Here is a 24,698-nt window from a genome sequence, read left to right as displayed (position 1 = left end):
CTGGAAGCAACTCAGAAGACACAGGACATATACATCCCAAAGAGGAAGAAGTATCCAAAGGAAAGATGACACAACTGTGGCTAACAAGAGAAGTCAAAGCCAACATAAAAGCCAGAGAGAGCATATATTAGACCAAAGATTAGTGGGAAGTTAGAGGATTGGCAAGCTGTTTAAAAACCATCAGAAGGCAACTAAAAAGTAATTCAGAAGGAAAAGATGGAATACGAAAGTAAGCCAGCCAATAATATTAAAGAGGATTCCAAAAGTTTTCTCAGATACATGAAGTGTAGAAGCGAGGCAAGAGTGGATACTGGACCGCTGGAAAATGATGCTGGAGAGATGGTAATGGGGGCAAGGAAATGGGCGGATGAACTGAATAAGTAATTTTCATCAACCTTCACTGTGGAAAACGCTACCAATATGATGGAAATTCCAGGTGTCAGGGGACATGAAGTGTCTGAAGTTACCATTACTAGGGAGAAGATTCTTGGAAACTGTAAGTTCTGAATGTAGATAACTCACTTGGACCAGATGGTGTACACCCCAGGGTTCTGAAAGAGGTTGTTGAAGAGATCGTGAAGACGTTAGATTCTGGAACGGTTCTGGAAGACTGGAAAACTGCAAATATCACTCCACTCTTCTGGAAGGGAGAGAGGAAGAAGAAAGTAAATTATAGGAAAGTTAGCCTGACCTCAGTGGCTGGGAAGGTGTTGGAGTCGATTATTAAGGATGAGGTCTCAGGGTACTTGGTAGCACATGATTAAATAAGTCATAGTCAGCATGGTTTCCTCAAGGGAAAACCATACCTGACAAACCTGTTGGAATTCTTTGAAGAAACAACTAGCAGGTTAGACAAAGGAGAATCAGCTAATGTTGTGTAATTGGATTTTCAGACAAGATGCCACACGTGAGACTACTTAACAAACTACAAGCCCGTGGTATTACAGAAAAGATTTTAGAACGGATAAAGCATTGGCTGATTAGCTGGAGGCAAAGGGTGGGAATGAAGGAAGTCTTTTCTGGTTGCCTGTTGTTGAGTTGTGGCTTTCCACAGGGATCTGTGGTGGGACGAATTCTTTTTACGTTATATGTCAATGATTTGGATGGTGGAATTGGTAACTTTGTTGCAAAGCTTGCAGACACTATGAAGTTGGGTGAAGGGGCAGGTAATTTTGAGGATGTAGAGAGGCTACAGAAGGACTTAGATATTGGAAGAATGGGCAAATAAGTGGAATACAATGTCAGGAAGTGTATGGTCATGCAATTTGGTAGAAGAAATGAAAGGGTAGACTATTTTCTAAATGCAGAGAAAATATAAAAACTGTCATGCAAAGGGACTTGAGAGTCTTTGTTCCGAATTCTCTGACATACAAACATAGAAAACCTACAGCACAATACAGGCCCTTCGGCCCACAAAGCTATCCCGTACATGTCCCAACCTTAAAACTACCTAAGCTTTACCCATAGCCCTCTATTTTCCTAAGCTTCATGTAGCCATCCAGGAGTCTCTTAAAAGACCCTGTCGTTTCCGCCTCCACCACCACTGCCAGCAGCCCATTCCACGCACTCACCACTCTCTGCGTAAAAAAAAAACAACTTACCCCTGACATCTCCTCTGTACCTACTTCCAAGCACCTCAAAATTGTGCCCTCTCGTGCTAGCCATTTCAGCCCTGAAAAAAAATAAAACCTCTGTCTATCGACATGATCAATGCCTCTCATCATCTTATACACCTCTATCAGGTCAGCTCTTATCCTCCGTCACCCCAAGCAGAAAAAGCCAAGTTCACTCAACCTATTCTCATAAGGCATGCTCTCTAATCCAAGCAACATTCTTGTAAATCTCCTCTGCACCCTTTCTATGGTTTCCATATCCTTCCTGTAGTGAGGCGACCAGAACTGAGCACAGTACTCCAAGTGGGGTCTGACCAGGGTCCTATATAGTTGCAACATTACCTCCCGGCTCTTAAACTCAATCCCACGATCGATGAAGGCCAATGCACTGTATGCTTTCTTAACCACAGAGTCAACCTACACAGCAGCTTTGAGTGTCCTATGGACTCAGACCCCAAGATCCCTCTGTTCCTCCACACTGCCAAGAGTCTTACCATTAATACTATATTCTGTCATCATATTATACCTACTAAAATGAACCACCTCACACTTATCTGGGTTAAGGTCTACCTGCCACTTCTCAGCCCAGTTTTGCGTCCTATGAATGTCCCGTTGTAACCTCTGACAGCCCTCCACACTATCCACAACACTCCCAACTTTTGTGTCATCAGCAAACTTACTAACCCATCCCTCCACTTCCTCATCCAGATCATTTATAAAAATCACAAAGAATAGGTGTTCCAGAACAGATCCCTGAGGCACATCACTGGCGACCGATCTCCATGCAGAATATGACACGTCTACAACCACTCTTTGCTTTCTGTGGGCAAGCCAGTTCTGGATCCACAAAGCAATGTTAATTTACAGGTTGGGCCAGTGGTGAGGAAGGCAAATATAATGTTAGCATTCACTTCAAGAAGACTAGAATATAAAAGGAATGATGTAATGCTGGGGATTCATTAGCAATGGAGAGACCTCACCTGGAGTATTGTGAGCAGGTCTGGGCCCTTTATCTGAGATAGGATGTGTTGAAACTTGCGAGGGTTCAAAGGAAGTTCACGAAAGTAATTCCTGGATTGAACAGCTTGTCATATGAAGAGCGTTTGATGGCTCTGGGCCTGTATACATTAGAATTCAGAAGAATGTATAAATGGAAACCCATCAGGTGGTGAAAGGCCTAGATAGAGTGGATGTACATAAGGTGACTCTGACAGGACATGATAAAGTAGTCACAAGGAAATCTGCAGATGCTGCAATTTCAAGCAGCACACATAAAATTTGCTGGTAAATTTGCCTCCAACCTGATGGCATGAACGTTGACTTCTCAAACTTCCGCTAATGCCCGACCCCGCCCCCCCCCCCCCCCGTACCCCATCCGTTATTTATTTATTTATATACACACATTCTTTTTTTCTCTCTCCTTTTTCACCCCCTGTCCCTCTGACTATACCCCTTGCCCATCCTCTGGGCTTTCCACCCTCCCCCTTTTCCTTCTCCCTGGGCCTCCTGTCCCATGATCCTCTCATATCCCTTTTGCCAATCACCTGTCCAGCTCTTGACTCTATCCCTCCCCCTCCTGTCTTCTCCTATCATTTTGGATCTTCCCTTCCCCCTCCCACTTTCAAATCTCTTACTAGCTCTTCCTTCAGTTAGTCCTGACGAAGGGTCCCGGCCTGAAACGTCGACTGTACCTCTTCCTAGAGATGCTGCCTGGCCTGCTGCGTTCACCAGCAACTTTGATGTGTGAGGATAAAGCAGTGGTGGTTGGGTGTGTGTGGAGGGGTGGGTCAGTGGGTAGTTGGGTGTGTGGAGGGGTGGGTCAGTGGGTGATTGGGGGTGTGGAGGGGTGGGTCAGTGGGTAGTTGGGTGTGTGGAGGGGTGGGTCAGTGGGTGATTGGGGGTGTGGAGGGGTGGGTCAGTGGGTGATTGGGGGTGTGGAGGGGTGGGTCTGGGTGGTGTGTGTGGAGGGGTGGGTCAGTGGGTGATTGGGGGTGTGGAGGGGTGGATCGGTGGGTGATTGGGGGTGTGGAGGGGTGGGTCAGTGGGTGATTGGGGGTGTGCAGAGGTGGGTCAATGGGTGATTGGGGGTGTGGAGGGGTGGGTCAGTGGGTAGTTGAGTGTCTGGAGGGGTGGGTCAGTGGGTGATTGTGGGCGTGGAGGGTGGGTCAGTGGGTGATTGGGGGTGTGGAGGGGTGGGTCAGTGGATAGTTGGGTGTGTAGAGGGGTGGGTCAGTGGGTGATTGGGGGTGTGGACGGGTGGGTCAGTGGGTGATTGGGGGTGTGGAGGGGGTGGGTCAGTGGGTGGGGGTGTTGGTCAGCCTCACTGCTTGGGGAAAGTCACGGTTTTTGAATCTGGTGGTCCTGGCGTGGATGTTACGTAACCTCCTCCCCTATGGGAGTGGGGCAAACAGTCCGTGAGCAGGGTGGGTGGGATCCTTCATGATGTTACTGGCCTTTTCCCGGTACCTTTCTGTATCTATGTCCTTGGGGGTGGGTAGTCTGGTGCCGGTGATACCTTGGGCAGTTTTGACTCCCCGTTGTGGAGAATTCCTGTCTTCCACAGTTTCTGAACCGGGCAGTGATTCAGCTCATCAGGACGCCCCCTACTGGCCATCTGTAGAATGACGGGACTGAGGATGTGGAAAGTCTTCAGCCTCTTTGGAAAGCGGAGGCGTTGGAGATCTCTCCTGATTGTACAGGATGCATCTCGGGTCATGAGAGGTTGCGCAAGATGTGCGCTGCTGTGATCTAAACACAGCTGGCAGTTTCTTCTGCTCTGCTGCCGATGTAAAGGATCGTGCGGGTGGTGTGAATTCTCCTAAACTTGATACCTGTCTTTGCATGTCTGATGTGGACGTGCCAGGAAAAAAAAAGGTTAACTCTCCCAAGTTGCTGCCTGATACAAACATCAATAGCAAAGGTGGTAACAAGGGAGAGGGTGGGACCACTCAAGGTTAAAGGGGGGGGGGGGAACATTTGCTTGGATGCAGACAGGTACTTAATGAGTACTTTGCTTCAGTAGTTACGAGGGTAAAGGAATGGAGGATCAGGAGATCGGTGCTGAGTGTATAAATATGTTAGGGCATTTGGAGTTCAGGGAGAAGGACGTGTTCTTCCTCCAAGTGAGTATTAATGTGGATAAGTCCCCGGGACCTGATAGAATTTTACCCCAGGTTATTGAGGGAGGCAGGAGGCGAGATTGCTAGGGCTTTGACCGGTATCTTTCTGTCCTCTCTAGCCACGGGTGACCGGTGAGAGGCTGATGTTGTACCTCAGTTTCAGAAGGGGACAAGGGAGAATCCTGGGAACTATAGACCGGTGAGTCTCACGTCAGTTGTAGGGAAATTGCTAGAGAAAATTCTTAGGGACAGGAAATATGAGCATTTGGAAACCCATGGGCTAATTAGGGAGAGGCAGCATGGCATTGTGCGGGGCAAGTCAGGTCTTACTAACTTGATTGAGTTTCTTTGACAAGGTGACGAGAGAGTAAAACTTAAAAAACTAAAGAAGCAAACAGCTGAACAATCCCTTGACTACTCGCAATTAATTAAAGAAGAAAACTTAAGACAAAAATTCACAATTGAAGTAAAGAATAGAAAGTCTAGAAATAGAATCTGTTGAAGATGATAGCAATCATATAGAAATGAAGTTTAACTCTCTAAAGGATGCCTTGGTAGAATCAGCAAAGTCAGTGATTCCTAAAAAAGAAAAAAGCACAAAGAATAAATGGATGACAGATGAAATCAAAAGGAGATGGAAGAAAGCAAATCCTATAGAATATAAGTCCTTAGATAAAAAAGTTGAATGCTTATGTCAAAAAGCCAAAGAAGAATGGTTAAACCAGGAATGTGAGCAAATAGAAAGAATCCCTATTACTTATCCAAAAAGGTTACATCAACAAATCAGGAATATCACTGGTTAAAAAGCTCCTCTATTCTTCAGGTGGATGTTTGAAAGCAAAGGACTGTACCATTATCATGGAAAAAGATGAGATTATGAACAGATGGACTGAGTGTATTCAGGAATTGTTTGAAGACAACATTGAAAGTCCGAGTATTTTAAAATATGAAGTTCGTAATGCAATAAATAAGATGAAGAAAGGAAATGCAGCAGGTTCTGATGAAATAGTAATAGAACAAATCATCGCCCTTGAAGATTATGGAATTGCAAAACTGATTTAATCAATGACATTTATGAGACTGGAGTAATACCAGAAGAGATGAAAAGGTATCAGTATTTGTCACTCTTCCTAAGAAACCTGGACCAATAGAATATAATTTACGTTGGACCATAAGTTTAATGAGTCATATCACCAAGATACTTCTAATAATTTTGCTGAAAAAAGCTAAAAGTAAGATACAAGCTAAAATAGTTACAGAACAATGTGGTTTTGTGAAAGACAAAGGTGCAAGAAACGCAATATTGATGTTAAGGATACTATCAGAACGAGCTATTCAAGTGCAAAAAGATTTGTATTTTATCGACTACACAAAAGCATTTAATAAAGTGAAGCACAATATTACGGGAATCTCCAGATCTAGATTCGAAAGACCTCCGCCTAATCAGAAATCTGTACTGGGAACAAACTGCTGCTGTAAGAATAGATGGAGAAGTGAGTCAGTTTACAAAAATCAAGAGAGGCTTTAGACAAGGGTGTGTTCCTCCCCTGATTTGTTTAAAATGTACAGTGAAACAATATTACAAAAAATAAGAGACATCTTGGGAATCAAAGTTAGTGGTGAAAATATCAATCATTTCAGATATGTGGATGACACTGTGTTAATTGCAAGTACGGAGGAAGGACTACAAAACTTAATTGATATAATTGTTGAAGGAAGTGCAAAAATAGGTCTATCTATCAATCGCAAAAAGATAGAATGTATGGTGATATCCAAAAAGAATGAGAATCCTATCTGCAGGCTGAGAATAAACGGGGAAGACATAAAACAAGTACAGAACTTTTGCTACTTAGGAAGCTGGGTGACGTCAGATGGCAGGTGCGATATGGACATCAAAAGAAGAATAGGGATGGCAAAAGACACCTTTACGAGAATGAAGAGTATACTGACCAACACTAAACTCGGCATGACAACCCGCCTCAGAGTACTGAAATGTTACGTTTATCCAGTTATGTTATATGTCTCAGAATGTTGGACAATATCTCGTAACGTGAGGAAATAAATTGAAGCAGCTGATATGTGGTTTTTGAGGAGGATGCAAAGAATATCATGGACGAAACGAATATCTAATGAGGATGTCATGAACAGAGCAAACACAAAAAGAGAAATAATGTGAGATCATGAAAAGGCAATGTAACTTCATTGGACATGTGATTAGGAAAGAGGAGTTAGAATACACGGTAATTATGGGAAAGATTGAAGGGAAGAAAGCAAGAGGAAGGCAAAGACAAATAATGATGGAGACAGCAGCCAGGGAACTGGAAATGAACACCAATGAATTGATCCACTTGACCCGAAACAGCAGTGTGTGGGCCATGGCAGTCAAAACTCAAACTGGGCGTGGCACCTGATGATGATGAAGATGACAAGAGAGATTGACAAGGGCAGAGCAGTGGATGTTGTCTACATGGAGTTTAGTAACGTGTCTGACGAAGTCCCTCATGGGAGGCTAATCCAGAAGATTCAGAAGCATGGGGTCTGCGGTGAATTGGCTGTTTGGATTCAGACTGGCTTGCATATCAGACACAGAGGATAGTGGTTGAAGGGATTTCTCGAGTTGGAGGTCTGCAATTGGTGTTCTTCAGCGATCTGTGCTGGGAACTCTGCGTTTGTGATGTACATAAATAATCTGGATGAAAATGTAGATGGGTGGGTTAGTAAATTGGCAGTCGGCTGAAGATTGGTGGAGGTATGGATAATGTAGAATACTGGCAAAGAACACAGCGCAAGATAAATCAATTGCAGATATGGACAGAGAAATGGCAGATGGAGTTTAACCCAGATAAATGTGAGGCGTTGCACCTTGGTAGGGAAAATGCAAGAGAACAGTACACTCTTAAGGACGAGATCCTAAACAGTAAACACAAAATACTCTGCAGATGCTGGGGTCAAAGCAACACTCACAACACGCTGGAGGAACTCAGCAGGTCGGGCAGCCTCCGTGGAAACGATGAGTCGACGTTTTGGGCCGGAACCCTTCGTCAGGACTGTAGAGGGAAGGGGCAGAGGCCCTATAAAGAAGGTGGGGGGAGGATGGGAAGGAGAAGGCTGGTGGGTTCCAGGTGAAAAGCCAGTAAGGGGAAAATCAAGGGGCGGGGGAGGGGATAGACAGGAAAGGTGAAGAAGGAATAGGGGAAAACACAATGGGTAGTAGAAGGAGGCGGGACCATGAGGGAGGTGATAGGCAGCTGGGGGAGGAGGCAGAGTGAAACTGGGGAAGGGGAACGGAGGGGGAGGGAATTACAGGAAGTTGGAGAATTCTGTGTTCATACCAAGAGGCTGGAGACTACCCAGACGGTATATGGGGTGTTGCTCCTCCAACCTGAGTTTAGCCTCATCCTGGCAGTAGAGGAGGCCATGTATGGACATATCTGAATGGGAATGGGAAGCAGAGTTGAAGTGGGTGGCTACCGGAAGATCCTGTCTGTTTTGGCGGACGGAGTAGAGGTGCTTGACGAAGCGGTCCCCCGGTCTGCGTGGGGTTTCACCGATGTAGAGGAGGCCACACCGGGAGCACCGGATGCAATAGATGACCCCAACAGACTCACAAGTGAAGTGTTGCCTCACCTGGAAGGACTGGTTGGGGCCCTGAATGGTGGCAAGAGAAGAGGTATAGGTACAGGTGTAAGTGCCGGGTGGGAGATCCATGGGGAGGGATGTGTGGACCAGGGAGTCGCGGAGGGACCGATTCCTGCGGAGCGGAAAAGATGTGCTGAGCGGTGGGGTCCTGTTGAAGTTGGCGGAAGTTGCGGAATAATGTGCTGGATCCTAAACAGTATTGCTGAGCAGAGCGATCTTGGGATCCAAGTACATAGCTCTTTGAAAGTGGCTACACAGGTTGAAAAAGGGTTAGGAAGGCTTATGGAATACTTGCTTTTATTAATGGAGACATTGAGTTCAAAAGTCAGAGTGTTATGTTGTAACTTTATAGAACTCTGGTTAGGCTGCATCTAGAGTTTGGCACACAGATCTGGTTGCTGCACTATAGCAAGAATGTTGAGGCTTTGGAGAGGGTGCAGAACAATGTTCCCTCTAATTTCTGATGACCAGTGTGTGCTAAAATCTTGTACCGTGCAATTTTTTTTGCCCAATGACAACAATATGTACGCACTGAATTTCATATTCATTTTAACAGCGAGCAAAACACCGTGAATAAGAACTTTGATCTCCCCTGGGTTTGATCACTTTCACTCTCGTTCATCTGCACTCTCACAAAACATACATTAGCAGGCCTGTAGCTGGTAGTGAGGGGTTTTCTCACCAGAGCTTTTGCACGCTGTCCTAACGTGATTGCTTGGTAAATGACGCTTTAAAAAGTCAAGTTTCCAAATATCACACCACTGCTTCACACTAGTAAATTCTTCCCACTTGTAAATTCTCCAGCAACTTTTGCATTGCAACAATACACGCAGGTAACTCCAGTTTCTGTATTGTACGTAAATATTTCTCGTAGCTGCGCGTTCTTGACCTCATGAGCTTTCGGTGTAGCAGTTTCTACTGCTTCATTAGGCCATTCTGCTTTAAGTGAACTAGCACTTAAAGGAGGCTTCGAATCCTTTACTTCTTTGAAATTCGACATGGTGAATCAATCATTTCTTCAATAAAACTGTATAAATAAACCAGTTCTAAACTTTTCAGGCAAATCACTGCAAACCCCACGTTGTCAACACCGTCTACATCAGAAACTGGAAAAGGAATTGTGATTGTGTACGAAACATGCTTAACATGCCGTTGAGGTGGAGGGTGACAACCTTTTGTGCGCGGTTTAAATTCCCTTGTACGCTTGCAGCAAAAGACGTGTGAGTGCACGCTCGTGCCTTAGAGGGAAGAAGGGATTCACCAGGATGCTGCCTGGTTTAGAGAGCATGTGCTGTCACGAGAGGCGAGACAAACTGGGGTTGTTTTCTCTGCAGTGGCGGAGGTCGGGGGGAGATCTGATCGAGGTTTACAAGATTATGAGAGGCATGAATAGAGTGGACAGGGAGTAGCTGTTTCCCAGGGTTGAAATGTCTAACACTGGAGGGCATTGAAGGTGAGAGGGGTTAGGTTCAAGGGGGATTTGAGTGGTAAGTTCTTTACTCAGAGAGTGGTGGATAGCTGGAGCACACTCCTGGTATGGTGAGAGAGGCAGGTGCATTAGAGGCTTCTCAAAGATGTATAGATAGGCACATGGATGTAAGGAAGATGGAGGGATATGGACATTTTGTTGGTAGGAGTGAACATGTTTGTAGACCGGATATTGAACTTTTTGCTGTTGGACTCCGGCCATATTCCACCGAGATGCAACACTGGGCGTCACGGGAGGTCGTTCCTGCCTGTGGCCATCGAACTTTGTAGCTCCTCCCGTGGAGGGTCAGACACCCTGAGCCAATAGGCTGGTCCTGGACTTATTTCCAGCTGGCATAGTTTGCATTTTGTTGTTTGATTTTTTGTGATTTTCGTATTTCTATATTTATGCTCTATTCTTGGTTGGTGCGGCTGTAACGAAACCCAATTTCCCTCGGGATCAATAAAGTATATTTATCTATCTATCTAGTGTTTGGGTTTTTTTTAATGTACTTTTTAGCTGGATCGTTACAACACCGGGGACTGAGAGGTCTGTTCCTGTGATGTGCTGTTCTATGTTTCGGGCCGAGACCATTTTTCGGGACTGGGAAGAGAGGGGGAAAGTGGGGGGGGGGAAGGAGGACAAGCGAGAAGGTGAAAGGTGAAGCCAAGTGGGGTAGGGAGGGCGGCTGTTACACGAGCGTGGCGGTGGACGAACCCAAGTGCAGAACACGGGCGCGGGGGCAGAGGCGGGAGGCGTTATTGCCGTAGCGAGCGTGGAATCGGTATCCAGGAGAGTCTTTACCCATAGTCTTGGGTTTGGAGAGAATCCAGAAGCGATGCTAGACTGAGAACTGACAGTCCTAAGAACCATGAAACGAGGTTACTCACACCGCCTGGCAGCTCCTTGTTGTGATCACAGGGTCTTCATACTGCAGTTTCTGGTGGAAAGCAGGTGTTTGTAGTTGGTGGAACCTGGGAATGATTGGAAATTAAACGAAGGGATTGACGCCCAATTCCTGAAGTAAATAGCAAGGTGGGGGGGGGTGATTGCCAGAAGGGCCAGAAGGGACCATGGCGGGGGCAGGGGGAAGAAAGTGAGAAGCTGGGAGGAGATTGGTGGAAAAGGGCTGGAGAAGAAGGAATCTGAAAGGAGAGGAGAGTGGACCAGGGGAGAAAGGGAAGGATGAGGGGACCCAGGGGGAGGTGATAGATGGAAAAGACAAAGGGCTGGAGAAGAAGGAATCTGATAGGAGAGGAGAGTGGACCAGGGGAGAAAGGGAAGGATGAGGGGACCCAGGGGGAGGTGCTAGATGGAAAAGACAAAGGGCTGGAGAAGAAGGAATCTGATAGGAGAGGAGAGTGGACCAGGGGAGAAAGGGAAGGATGAGGGGACCCAGGGGGAGGTGATAGATGGAAAAGACAAAGGGCTGGAGAAGAAGGAATCTGATAGGAGAGGAGAGTGGACCAGGGGAGAAAGGGAAGGATGAGGGGACCCAGGGGGAGGTGCTAGATGGAAAAGACAAAGGGCTGGAGAAGAAGGAATCTGATAGGAGAGGAGAGTGGACCAGGGGAGAAAGGGAAGGAGGAGGGACACCAGGGGAAGGTGATAGGCAGGTGAGGGGAAGAGGTAAGAGGCCGGAGTGGGGAATTGTGGGGAGAAATGACCAGACGTTGGGGAACTCGATGTCACGCTAAAAGGCTGGAGGCTCCCCAGACGGAATGTGAGGTGTTGCCCCTCAAATCTGAGGGCGGCCTCCCCGTGTCAGTGGAGGAGAACATAGGCCGACCTGTGGGGCTGGGGGATGGGGACTGGAACATTGATAAAATTCACTGAAATCGACGCATCGCCCTCCTGCAAACGTGCGAGCCCCCGGCTCCCGCGAAGTTCACCCGCGCCTCGGTTACTCCCGGCTCTGGGGGGGGGGGGGCGGTGGTACCGCCGAGGAAACGCCACGGACTAGACGGGCCGAAGGGTCTGTTTCGGCGCTGTAATGTACGATTCCGTGACTCTAGGCTCCGAAGGGGCACCAGCGCCCCTGATTTAAAAAAAACGACACACACCGCGGTTTTGAGCGGGGGCGGGGGTGGGTGCGGATGAAAACCAGAACCTGTTTGTGCGGTGGGAGAGATTTTACTGATAAAGGTCCACATTCCTGTGATGGGCAGAGCTGACTGATAGAGGCTCTTTGTCCGCTCTGAGTCACCGTCTCTTTATCCCGACCCGCGGCGGCACTCCCACAGCGCAGAAACACAGCGGAGCGCGGCACCGGGACACGGCCACTCGGCGTACAATGTTGTGCTGAACCAGCTAAAACACACACACACACACACACACACACACAAACACTGATCCCTCCTCCCTACACCATGTCCATCTCCCTCACATCCATGTGCCGATGCAAACTCTTGTTTTTTAAAAAGCCTCTAATGTATTTGCCCCTTCCACCATTCCAGGCATCCACCCCCCTCTCACCGTCAATGCACGTCCTCTAGTATTAGACATTTCAACCCTGGGGAAACTGTTCTCTCTCTCTCTCTCTCTCTCTCTGTCTCTCTCTCTCTCTCACTCACTCACACACACACACTCTCTTACACACATTCTCTCTCTCTCTCTCTCTCTCTCACTCACACACACTCTCTCTCACTCTATCTCACTCTCACACACTCTCTCTCACTCTATCTCTCTCTCTCACTCTCTCTCTCTCACTCACACACTCTCTCTCACACACACACTCTCTCTCTCTCTCACTCACTCTCTCTCTCTCTCTCACACACTCTCTCTCTCTTTCACTCTCTCTCTCTCACTCACACACACTCTCTTTCACTCTCTCTCTCTCTCACACTCTCTCTCTCTGTCTCACTCACACACACACACTCTCTCACACTATCTCTCTCTCTCACTCTCTCTCTCTCACTCACTCTCTCACTCACACTCTCTCTCTTTCACTCTCTCTCTCTCTCACACTCTCTCTCTCTGTCTCACTCACACACACACTCTCTCTCACACACACACACTCTCACTCTCACACACTCTCTTTCACTGTCTCTCTCTCTCTCACACTCTCTCTCTCACTCACACACACACTCTCTCTCACTCACTCACTCACACACACTCTCTCTCTCTCTCTCTCTCTCTCCCCCTCTCTCTCTCTCACTCACACTCTCTCTCTCTCTCTCTCTCTCTCTCTCTCTCTCTCTCTCTCTCTCTCTCTCTCTCTTATAAACCTCTATCAGCCTCCGGCGCTCCAGAGATTTAAAAACAAAACAAGTTTGTCCAACCGCTAGGGATAGCCCATGCCCTCTAAACCAGGCAGCCTCCTGCCAAACCGTGGACACCACAGAAACACCTGCCACTAGCCCGGGCTTCTGCCTTCCAACCAGACCCCCTCTCTCCCCCACGTTCTGCACCCTTGCCCCAGCCTACGTTACCCGGGAGCTGTCGTGTCGAGCTCGATTTTCCGAAGAAGGGGAAACCCCCGCCCTGCTGGGTCCCTCCGGCGTTTTGTGCATTGTCCTTCCCCACCACTGGCTCGACCCGCGAGTTAAACTTCAGGGACTCCGAAGCCCCCCTTTGCACTTCCGAGCTTTGAATTCCCTCCCTGGACCCCCTCACCGTGTAGAAAATAGTCTACGCCTTTATTCGTTCTACCAAACTGCAAGAGCACACGCAATAGTCCATCCGACTATGGAAAGCCACCTTATCAATTTGTGTGGTAACTCTGAGGGCACCAAAATCCACCCCCCCCCCGCCGCCCCACCGTCCCACCACCCTGCCAGGAATCTTTCTTTCCTTCCTGCTTTTTAATTCTCAGTCGCTGAGGTTCCCACTGCTCGGAGGTGGCGACACTGTCACCGGATTGGGGTTGGCCACCCGCAGCGTGAGAAAACCGCGTCTCGGCCAGGAAATGCCGCCCCGGCAGCGAGAGGAGTCAGCCTTTGTTATAGGTCGCACCTTACGTGCAGCTACAGACAGCGTGGACCCCACCTTTTCACTCGCCGTGAACCACGCGTTGCCGGATGATCCGCGTGGCAGAAATTTCTGTCTCCTTGTGGGTTTTGTAAGTGACTTGGACCAGGGAGAGGAACGCTGAACAAAGAACAGAGTGCTGCACAGGAACACGGTGTTGTGTTGAACCAGCTAATTAAAAAAACAACAAAAAACTAATCCTTCCTACCTACACCATGTCCATATCCCTCCATCTCCCTCACATCCATGTGTCTATCCAAACTCCTCTTAAAAGCCTCTCACATCAAAGTTGCTGGTGAACGCAGCAGGCCAGGCAGCATCTCTAGGAAGAGGTACAGTCGACGTTTCGGGCCGAGACCCTTCGTCAGGACTAACTGAAGGAAGAGTGAGTAAGAGATTTGAAAGTTGGAGGGGGAGGGGGAGATCCAAAATGATAGGAGAAGACAGGAGGGGGAGGGATAGAGCCAAGAGCTGGACATGTGATTGGCAAAAGGGATATGAGAGGATCATAGGACGGGAGGCCCAGGGAGAAAGAAAAGGGGGAGGGGAGGAAACCCAAAGGATAGGCGAGGGGTATAGTGAGATGGACAGAGGGAGAAAAAGGAGAGAGAGAAAAAGAATGTGTGTATATAAATAAATAACGGATGGGGTACGAGGGGGAGGTGGGGCATTAGCAGAAGTTAGAGAAGTCGATGTTCATGCCATCAGGTTGGAGGCTACCCAGACGGAATATAAGGTGTTGTTCCTCCAACCTGAGTGTGGCTTCATCTTTACAGTAGAGGAGGCCGTGGATAGACATATCAGAATGGGAATGGGACGTGGAATTAAAATGTGTGGCCACTGGCAGATCCTGCTTCCTCTGGCGGGCAGAGCGTAGGTGTTCAGCAAAGCGGTCTCCCAGTATTTGCCTCGACCACCAGACCAGGCAACATTTTCCAGGCATCCACAGCTCTCTGAGTAAAACACTTACCCCTCACAACCCCCTTGAAGCTAGCCCCTCTCACCTTCAATGAGTGCCTTCCGGTATTAGATATTTTTACCTTGGAAACAGATACTCTCTGTCCACTCTATCTAGGCCTCTCATAATCTTACAAATCTCCATCAGATCTCTCCCTGGCATCCGGCACTCCAGAGAAAACAACTCAAGTTTGCCCATAGAACATGATTATGATAGGCCACGCTCTCTAACCCAGGCAGCATCCTGGTGAACCTCCTCTGCATCCTCTCCAAAGCCCCGACATCCATCGTATATGTTCAGAAGTTTGTAACGACACGAAGGCTGCTGGTGTTGTGGAGAGCGAGGAAGGTTTTCACAAGTCACAGGTGACAAGGGGGACATTGACGGGATGCAGAACAGGGCTGAGAAGGGGCAGATGGAGTTTAGCCCGGGGAAGCGTGAGCTGATTCACTTTGGAAGGTCGAACTAGAAGGCAGAGTCCGGGATTAATGGTGGGATTCTGAGCAGTGTGGAGGAACAGAGGGATCTGCTGGTCCACATCTATACATCCCTCAAAGTTGTCGCGCAAGTTGATAGGATGGTTAAGAAGGTGGATGGTGTGTTGGTCTTTATTCGTCGGGGAATTGAGTCCAAGAGCTGTGAGGTCATGTTCCAGCTCTATAAAACTCTGGTTAGACCACATTGGGAGTATTGTGTTCAGTTCTGGTTGCTTGATTGTAGGAAGGATGTGGAAGCTTTAGAGAGGGTTCAGAGGAGATTCACCAGGATGCTGACTGGATTAGAAAGGGTGCAGAGGAGATCTACCAGGATGCTGCCTGGATTAGAGAGGGTGCAGAGGAGATTCACCAGGATGCTGACTGGATTAGAAAGGGTGCAGAGGAGATCTACCAGGATGCTGCCTGGATTAGAGAGGGAGCAGAGGAGATTCACCAGCATGCTGCCTGGATTAGAGAGGGTGCAGAGGAGATTCACCAGGATGCTGCCTGGATCAGAGAGGGTGCAGAGGAGGTATACCAGGATGCTGCCTGGATTAGAGAGGGTGCAGAGGTGATTCACCAGGATGCTGACTGGATTAGAGAGAAGACAGAGGAGGTATACCAGGATGCTGCCTGGATTAGAGAGGGGGAAGAGGAGATTCACCAGGATGCTGCCTGGATTAGAGAGGGTGCAGAGGAGATTCACCAGTATGCTGCCTGGATTAGAGAGGGTGCAGAGGAGATTCACCAGGACGCTGCCTGGATTAGAGAGGGTGCAGAGGAGATTCACCAGGATGCTGCCTGGATTAGAGAGGGTGCAGAGGAGATTCACCAGGATGCTGCCTGGATTAGAGAGGGTGCAGAGGAGATTCACCAGGAAGCTGCCTGGATTAGAGAGGGTGCAGAGGAGATTTACCGGGATGCTGCCTGGATTAGAGAGGGTGCAGAGGAGATTCACCAGGATGCTGCCTGGATCAGAGAGGGTGCAGAGGTGATTCACCAGGATGCTGACTGGATTAGAGAGAAGACAGAGGAGGTATACCAGGATGCTGCCTGGATTAGAGAGGGGGAAGAGGAGATTCACCAGGATGCTGCCTGGATTAGAGAGGGTGCAGAGGAGATTTACCGGGATGCTGCCTGGATTAGAGAGGGTGCAGAGGAGATTCACCAGGATGCTGCCTGGATCAGAGAGGGTGCAGAGGAGATTCACCAGGATGCTGCCTGGATTAGAGAGGGTGCAGAGGAGATTCACCAGGATGCTGCCTGGATTAGAGAAGATGCAGAGGAGATTCAACAGGATGCTGCCTGGATTAGAGAGGATTCAGAGGAGATTCACCAGGATGCTGCCTGGATTAGAGAGGATTCAGAGGAGATTCACCAGGATGCTGCCTGGATTAGAGAGGGTGCAGAGGAGATTCACCAGGATGCTGCCTGGATCAGAGAGGGTGCAGAGGTGATTCACCAGGATGCTGACTGGATTAGAGAGAAGACAGAGGAGGTATACCAGGATGCTGCCTGGATTAGAGAGGGGGAAGAGGAGATTCACCAGGATGCTGCCTGGATTAGAGAGGGTGCAGAGGAGATTTACCGGGATGCTGCCTGGATTAGAGAGGGTGCAGAGGAGATTCACCAGGATGCTGCCTGGATCAGAGAGGGTGCAGAGGAGATTCACCAGGATGCTGCCTGGATTAGAGAGGGTGCAGAGGAGATTCACCAGGATGCTGCCTGGATTAGAGAAGATGCAGAGGAGATTCACCAGGATGCTGCCTGGATTAGAGAGGATTCAGAGGAGATTCACCAGGATGCTGCCTGGATTAGAGAGGGTGCAGAGGAGATTCACCAGGATGCTGCCTGGATTAGAGAGGGTGCAGAGGAGATTCACCAGGATGCTGCCTGGATTAGAGAAGATGCAGAGGAGATTCACCAGGATGCTGCCTGGATTAGAGAGGATTCAGAGGAGATTCACCAGGATGCTGCCTGGATTAGAGAGGGTGCAGAGGAGATTCACCAGGATGCTGCCTGGATTAGAGAAGATGCAGAGGAGATTCACCAGGATGCTGCCTGGATTAGAGAGGATTCAGAGGAGATTCACCAGGATGCTGCCTGGATTAGAGAGGGTGCAGAGGAGATTCACCAGGATGCTGCCTGGATTAGAGAGGGTGCAGAGGAGATTCACCAGGATGCTGCCTGGATTAGAGAAGATGCAGAGGAGATTCACCAGGATGCTGCCTGGATTAGAGAGGATTCAGAGGAGATTCACCAGGATGCTGCCTGGATTAGAGAGGGTGCAGAGGAGATTCACCAGGATGCTGCCTGGATTAGAGAAGATGCAGAGGAGATTCACCAGGATGCTGCCTGGATTAGAGAGGATTCAGAGGAGATTCACCAGGATGCTGCCTGGATTAGAGAGGGTGCAGAGGAGATTCACCAGGATGCTGCCTGGATTAGAGAGGGTGCAGAGGAGATTCACCAGGATGCTGCCTGGATTAGAGAAGATGCAGAGGAGATTCACCAGGATGCTGCCTGGATTAGAGAGGATTCAAAGGAGATTCACCAGGATGCTGCCTGGATTAGAGAGGATTCAGAGGAGATTCACCAGGATGCTGTCTGGATTAGAGAGGGTGCAGAGGAGATTCACCAGGATGCTGCCTGGATTAGAGAGAAGACAGAGGAGATTTACCGGGATGCTGCCTGGATTAGAGGGGGTGCAGAGGAGATTTACCAGGATGCTGCCAGGATTAGAGAGAAGACAGAGGAGATTTATCGGGATGCTGCCTGGATTAGAGGGGGTGCAGAGGAGATTTACCAGGATGCTGCCAGGATTAGAGAGGGTGTTTTTGGAGGACAGGCTGGGCGAGCAAGAACCTTTCTCTTTGAAGGAAAGGTGACTAGATAGAGGCTGTAAGATGATCAGAGGCAAAGATAGAGTGGACAGCCAGAGAATTTTTCCCACGGCAGAAATGGCTAATGTGAGAGGGCATAATTTAAAGGTGATTGGAGGAGAATAGAGAGGGGATGTCAGAGTTAGTTTTTTTTACACTGAGAGTGGTAGACATGTGGATTGCCCTGCCAGGGGTGGTGATAGAGGCAGATACATTAGGAGCATTTAAGAAACTCTGAGATAGGCAGAAGGATGAAAGGAAAATGAGGGGCCACTTGGGAGGGAAAGGTTTGATTGGGAGTGAGGAGCCTGCAGAAGATAATGGGTTCAGCCTAGTCCATCCCCACCACTGAGAACATCTACAAGGAGTGTTACCAGGAGAAGCCAGCATCCATTTGTCAAAGACCCCCACCTTCCAGGCTATGCTCTCTTCTCACTGTTGCCATCAGGAAGGAGGTACAGGAGCCTCAGGTCCCACACCACCAGGTTCAGGAACAGTTATGAACCCCTCAACCATCAGGAAGGAGGTACAGGAGCCTCAGGACCCACACCACCAGGTTCAGGAACAGTTATCACCCCTCAACCATCAGGAAGGAGGTACAGGAGCCTCAGGACCCACACCACCAGGGTCAGGAACAGTTATCACCCCTCAACCATCAGGAAGGAGGTACAGGAGTCTCAGGTCCTACACCACCAGGTTCAGGAACAGTTATTACCCCTCAACCATCAGGAAGGAGGTACAGGAGCCTCAGGACCCACACCACCAGGTTCAGGAACAGTTATCACCCCTCAACCATCAGGAAGGAGGTACAGGAGCCTCAGGACCCACACCACCAGGTTCAGGAACAGTTATCACCCCTCAACCATCAGGAAGGAGGTACAGGAGCCTCAGGACCCACACCACCAGGGTCAGGAACAGTTATCACCCCTCAACCATCAGGAAGGAGGTACAGGATTCTCAGGTCCTACACCACCAGGTTCAGGAACAGTTATTACCCCTCAACCATCAGGAAGGAGGTACAGGAGCCTCAGGACCCACAGCACCAGGTTCAGGAACAGTTATTACCCCTCAACCATCAGGCTCTTGAACCAGAGGGGATAACTTCACTGAACACAACACTGAACTGATTCCACAACTTCTGGACTCAATTTTAAAGAGCCTACAACTCGTGTTCTCGATATTATTAATGAATTATTATTATTATTATTTGTGGGTGTTTTTTTGTTCCCACAGTTGGTTTTCTCTTGCGCGTTGGTTAGTTATCAATCTTTGTGTAATTTTTCTTTGATACTGTTGTATTTCTTTGTTTTACTGTGAAGGCCTGTAAGAAACTAAATCTCAGGGTAACGTTTGGTGACATGTGTGTACTTTGCTAACAAATTTTACTTACTTATTTACTTTGAACTTAGAGTAGGTTAAAGGGTTGGCACGACATTGTGGGCTGAAAGGCCTGTACTCTGCTGTAAAGATTTCAGTTCAAGTTCGAGTTTGCTGTCGACTGACTGTTCATATCTACAACCTAACGAATCAGCGTCCCTCTGGAGCACGGTGCACCCACACAACATATATCACACACAGCACATAAACCAAAATATTACACCATAAATAAGTTATATAACATGTATATTGGATTATAAATAAGTTAATAAAACATAATACAAAGATGCAACACAGGTAGACAGTAAACAGCTCGTTGTCCCAGTGATGAGACCCTCGGTGGTGACAGAGTATTCATTAGTCTCACAGCCTAGGGAAGAAGCTGTTATCCAGTCTGACAGTCCTAGTCCTGATTCCTGGTCGCTCCCCCTTCCAGGTTTTACCTTCACCCGTTGACCTGTGTATCTCCTTCCCGACGGCTCCTCCATCCACGTTTTATCTTCACCCGTCGACCCGCTCTCTATGCGAACTCTGGGTCCAATTCTCACAAACACAACATGGACAAACTGTCACGATTCCGGTTTTAAAAATCATTGACTCTTTTGTTGAATTAGATTTTGACCACTTTTGCTCATTTAAAAAAAAATAGGAGAATAAGGGCACAGAGTCATAAGATCATAAGACCTTCAGACATAGGAGCAGAATTAGGCCATTCAGCCCATCGAGTCTGCTCCGCCATTCCATCATGGCTGACTTATTGTTCCTCTCAACCCCCATTCTCCTGCTTCCTCTGCACAACCTTTGATGTCCTGACGAATCAAGAATCTATCAACCTCCGCTGTAAATATACCCTGTGACCGGAGTCACACAGCAAAGGAACAGGCCCTTCGGCCCATTTGGTCTATGCTGTGCCGCACGGTGAGCTCGTTCCATGGGCCTGCATTTGGTCCACGGACCTTCTAAATCCCTCAAATTCACATATTTGTCCGGACGGCTTTTAAATGTCATTGAAATGCCCGCCTCAAACACTAATTTATCATTTTTGGCTCATGGTAATTAACCAGAGATTCAGCACGATTAAAGCCTGGTTTAGTCCGACGGGTCTGCGCCTTCGCGGGCGTGAGTACCCAGTGCGTCTTTGGATTTGCTGGCTGCTCTTTCCAAATGAGCTCTGCCCTTGTCACAAAACTGCAAATTTCATGTCATATTACAGTGATAACACCTCTGATACCGATCTGTCATGAGTCTTCTGGCAGCTGCTAATGTCAGCTCAAATCCGACCAGCAGGGGCAGATACCACGCCTCACCCCTGCTGAGGTAGAAGTCGACAATCTGGTTGTGTGTGTTTTTTTCCATTCATGCGATGTCGTGACGTGGGTTGTTTTTTATTTGGTGGAGGAGGGCAGTTTGACAGGGCGACCCGTTGGACCGACCAGCCGCACTACCGGCCGCCCCCTGAGACGAGGAACAGTGGGTGAGAATTCACACAGAAAGCGTTGGAAACACCCATTTGATCCGGTGACATCGCCTGCGAGAAAAACAGAGTGAACGGTCCTGGGGGGCCCAAGCAGACCTCCCAGGTGTGGCGCCACTTCACCTGCGAGTCTGTTGAGGTCATCTACTGTGTCTAGTGCTCCTGGTGTGGCTACCTGCACAGTATATTGATGAGACCCGACGTCGACCGCTTCCCCGAGCACCTATGCCCCGTCCGCCAAAGATTGCGAGATCTCCCAGTGGCCACCCGTTTTAATTCCACTTCCCATTCCCATTCCGACATGCCAGTCCACGGCCTCCTCCACTGCCGCAATAAGGCCACACTCAGGTTGGAGGAGCAGCACGTTATATTCCGTCTGGGTAGCCTCCAACCTGATGGCGTGAACATCGATCTCTTGAGCTTCCGGTAAGACCCCACCCCCCAGCCCCACCCATTCACCATTCCCCATCCCCACTTCCCTCTCTCACCTGATCTCCTCACCTGCCCATCACCTCTCTCTGGTGCTCCTCCCCCTTCCCTTCTTCTCCAATCAGATTCCCCCTTCTCCAACCCTTTATCTCTTTCTCCCATCAACTTTCCAGCTCTTTACTTCACCCCCTCCCCCTCCAAGTCTTACCTATCACCTGTCACTTTGTACGACTTCCTCTCCTCACCGCCCCCCCCCCTCACCTTCTCACTCTGACTTCTAATCTCTTTTTTTTCTCTCTCCGGTCAGATGCTGCCTGGCCTGCTGAGTTCCTCCAGCATTTTGCGTGTGCTTTGCTGACGACCAGACGCAGTTTGGATTAATAAATTAACTTTATTGGCCTTGTGTACCTTAAAGCATCCCTGAGGTCACGGGGAGAACATGCAAACTCCCCACCCCGGTGCGGATCACAATTCCTGATAGAAGACTCTCGACCACGTAGGGTTATCATCTGTTCGGATTCTGCTGCTGCCTTAGAGTCTATAAAAGGGAAGTAAATCAAAAGCTGACATAGTTATTGAGATTCTCTTAGTGTTGTTTAGAGTAGACAATAGACAATAGGTGCAAGAGTAGGCCATTCGGCCCTTCGATCCAGCACCGCCATTCACTGTGATCATGGCTGATCATCCACAATCAGTATCCAGTTCCTGCCTTATCCCCATAACCTTTGATTCCGCTATCATTAAGAGCTCTATCCATCTCCTTCTTGAAAGCATCCAGAGACTTGGCCTCCACAGCCTTCTGGGGCAGAGCATTCCATATATCCACCACTCTCTGTGTGAAAAAGTTTTTCCTCAACTCCGTTCTAAATGGCCTACCCCTTATTCTTAAACTGTGGCCTCTGGTTCTGGACTCACCCATCAGCGGGAACATGTATCCTGCCTCCAGCGTGTCCAATCCCTTAATAATCTTAGATGTTTCAATCAGATCCCCTCTCAGCCTTCTAAATTCCAGAGTATACAAGCCCAGTTGCTCCAATCTTTCGACATATGACAGTCCCGTCATCCCGGGAATTAACCTTGTGAACCTACGCTGCACTCCCTCAATAACAAGAATGTCCTTCCTCAAATTTGGAGACCAAAACTGCACACAGTACTCCAGGTGTGGTCTCACCAGGGCCCTGTACAGCTGTAGAAGGACCTCTTTGCTCTTGTACTCAATTCCCCTTGTTATGAAGGCCAGCATGCCATTAGCTTTCTTCACTGCCTGCTGTACTTGCATGCTTGCTTTCAGTGACTGATGTACAAGAACAGTTAGATCTGGTTGTGCTTCCCCTTTTCCTAACTTGACTCCATTTAGATAAGAATCTGCCTTCCTGTTCTTATCACCAAAGTGGATAACCTCACATTTATCCTCATTAAACTGCATCTGCCATGCATCTGCCCACTCACCCAGCCAGTCCAAGTCACCCTGCATTCTCATAACATCCTCCTCACATTTCACACTGCCACCCAGCTTTGTGTCATCGGCAAATTTGCTAATGTTACTTTTAATTTCTTCATCTAAATCATTAATATATATTGTAAACAGCTGCGGTCCCAGTACTGAACCCTGCGGTACCCAACTGGTCACCGCCTGCCATTCCGAAAGGGACCCATTAATCACAACTCTTTGTTTTCTGTCAGCCAGCCAACTTTCAATCCATGTCAGTACTCTGCCCCCAATACCATGTGCCCTAATTTTGCCCAATAATTTCCTATGTGGGACTTTATCAAAGGCTTTCTGAAAATCCAGGTACACTACATCCACTGGCTCTCCCTTGTCCACTTTCATAGTTACATCCTCAAAAAATTCAAGAAGATTAGTCAAGCATGATTTCCCTTTCGTAAATCCATGCTGACTCGGACCGATCCTGTTACTGCTATCCAGGTGTGTCGTAATTTCATCTTTTATAATTGACTCCAGCATCTTTCCCACCACCGACGTCAGGCTAACTGGTCTATCATTCCCTGTTTTCTCTCTTCCTCCCTTCTTGAAGAGAGGGACAACATTAGCCACCCTCCAATCCACAGGAACTGATCCTGAATCTATAGAACATTGGAAAATGAGAAGTAGGGAAGATGGCTTGTGTAGTTAGATTTTCATGGATACCTGGGCATGCTGTGGTGGAGGGAAATGAAATTCTAGATGGCATTGCAAAGTCTTCCTTACAGAGCAGGCAAGTAGAAATTAGAGTTCCCCTAGGCAGAGCAGAATTGAGAAGTAGGATTAAAAAAGGTATAGAGAAGAAGTGGCAGGAGGATTGGAAAAATGAATTAAGGGGCAGACATTATTTTTCTAGTCACCCACTAGTTAAAAATGTCTCAGACTGTTACCTTTAAAGGCGCAGAGATATTGTGAAATTTACAAGACCTAGGTTGGAGCATTGTGGGCTAAACTATTATTTAAAGATAATAGGAAAACATCCTACTGGTTTATGTGACTGTGATAGTCCAGAGACAATCCAGCATGTTTTGCTGAGCTGTAATCGAAACAAAATTGAAAGAAGCATGTTGTTCAAGAGGCTATCTGGCTTAAATTTATTTTGGTTCTCTATTCAATCTTTGTTTCTCCATCAAGAAAATTAACATCTGATTGAAGAGTTTATTATTCAGTTTATACGTGAGACTAGGTTGTATTCGAGAATTTGAGTTCCTTGAAGTTCTGTGATTAATTATACATCCTGCGGAGGGCTGTAATACCCCTGGATGCGTCTAAACAGCCGGACATGGAAGAAGAAGAAGAAGACGACGACGACAAGTCCTGGTGATGTGACCACTGACGCCAGGCAGACAATCTCTGAAGAATATTTTGTAACGGCTGGGGTCACCCGTCTTGTAAAGTCACTGCCCAGAAGAACACGATGGCAAACCACTTCTGGAGGAAAATTTGCCAAGAACAGTCATGGTCACGGATAGAGACAGGCGGAAGAACATCACTGCCTACGTCATACAACACGGCTGATAATGATGAGGGTGAGGGGCCCTTCGGCCCACAATGCTGTGCTGGCCATTTAACCTCCTCCAAGATCAATCAAACCCTTCCGCCCCACACAGCCCTCCATCCTTCTCTCATCCAAATGCCTATCCAGGTGTTTGTACGTTCTCCCTGTGACCACGTGGGTTTCCTCCGGGTGCTCCGGTTTCCTCCCACATTCCAAAGGCGCCGTGAGTTTGTGGGCGTGGCATGTTGACGCCGGGAGGCGCGGCGACACTTGCGGGGCATGCACCCTCCCCCTCTCCCCACCCCTCCCCACA

The sequence above is a fragment of the Mobula hypostoma genome, chromosome X1 (assembly GCF_963921235.1).
Source record: "Mobula hypostoma chromosome X1, sMobHyp1.1, whole genome shotgun sequence".
NCBI classification, from domain to species: Eukaryota; Metazoa; Chordata; class Chondrichthyes; order Myliobatiformes; family Myliobatidae; genus Mobula; species Mobula hypostoma.
The sequence above is the reverse complement of the archived record's forward strand: the minus strand, read 5'-3'. Positions refer to the sequence as shown.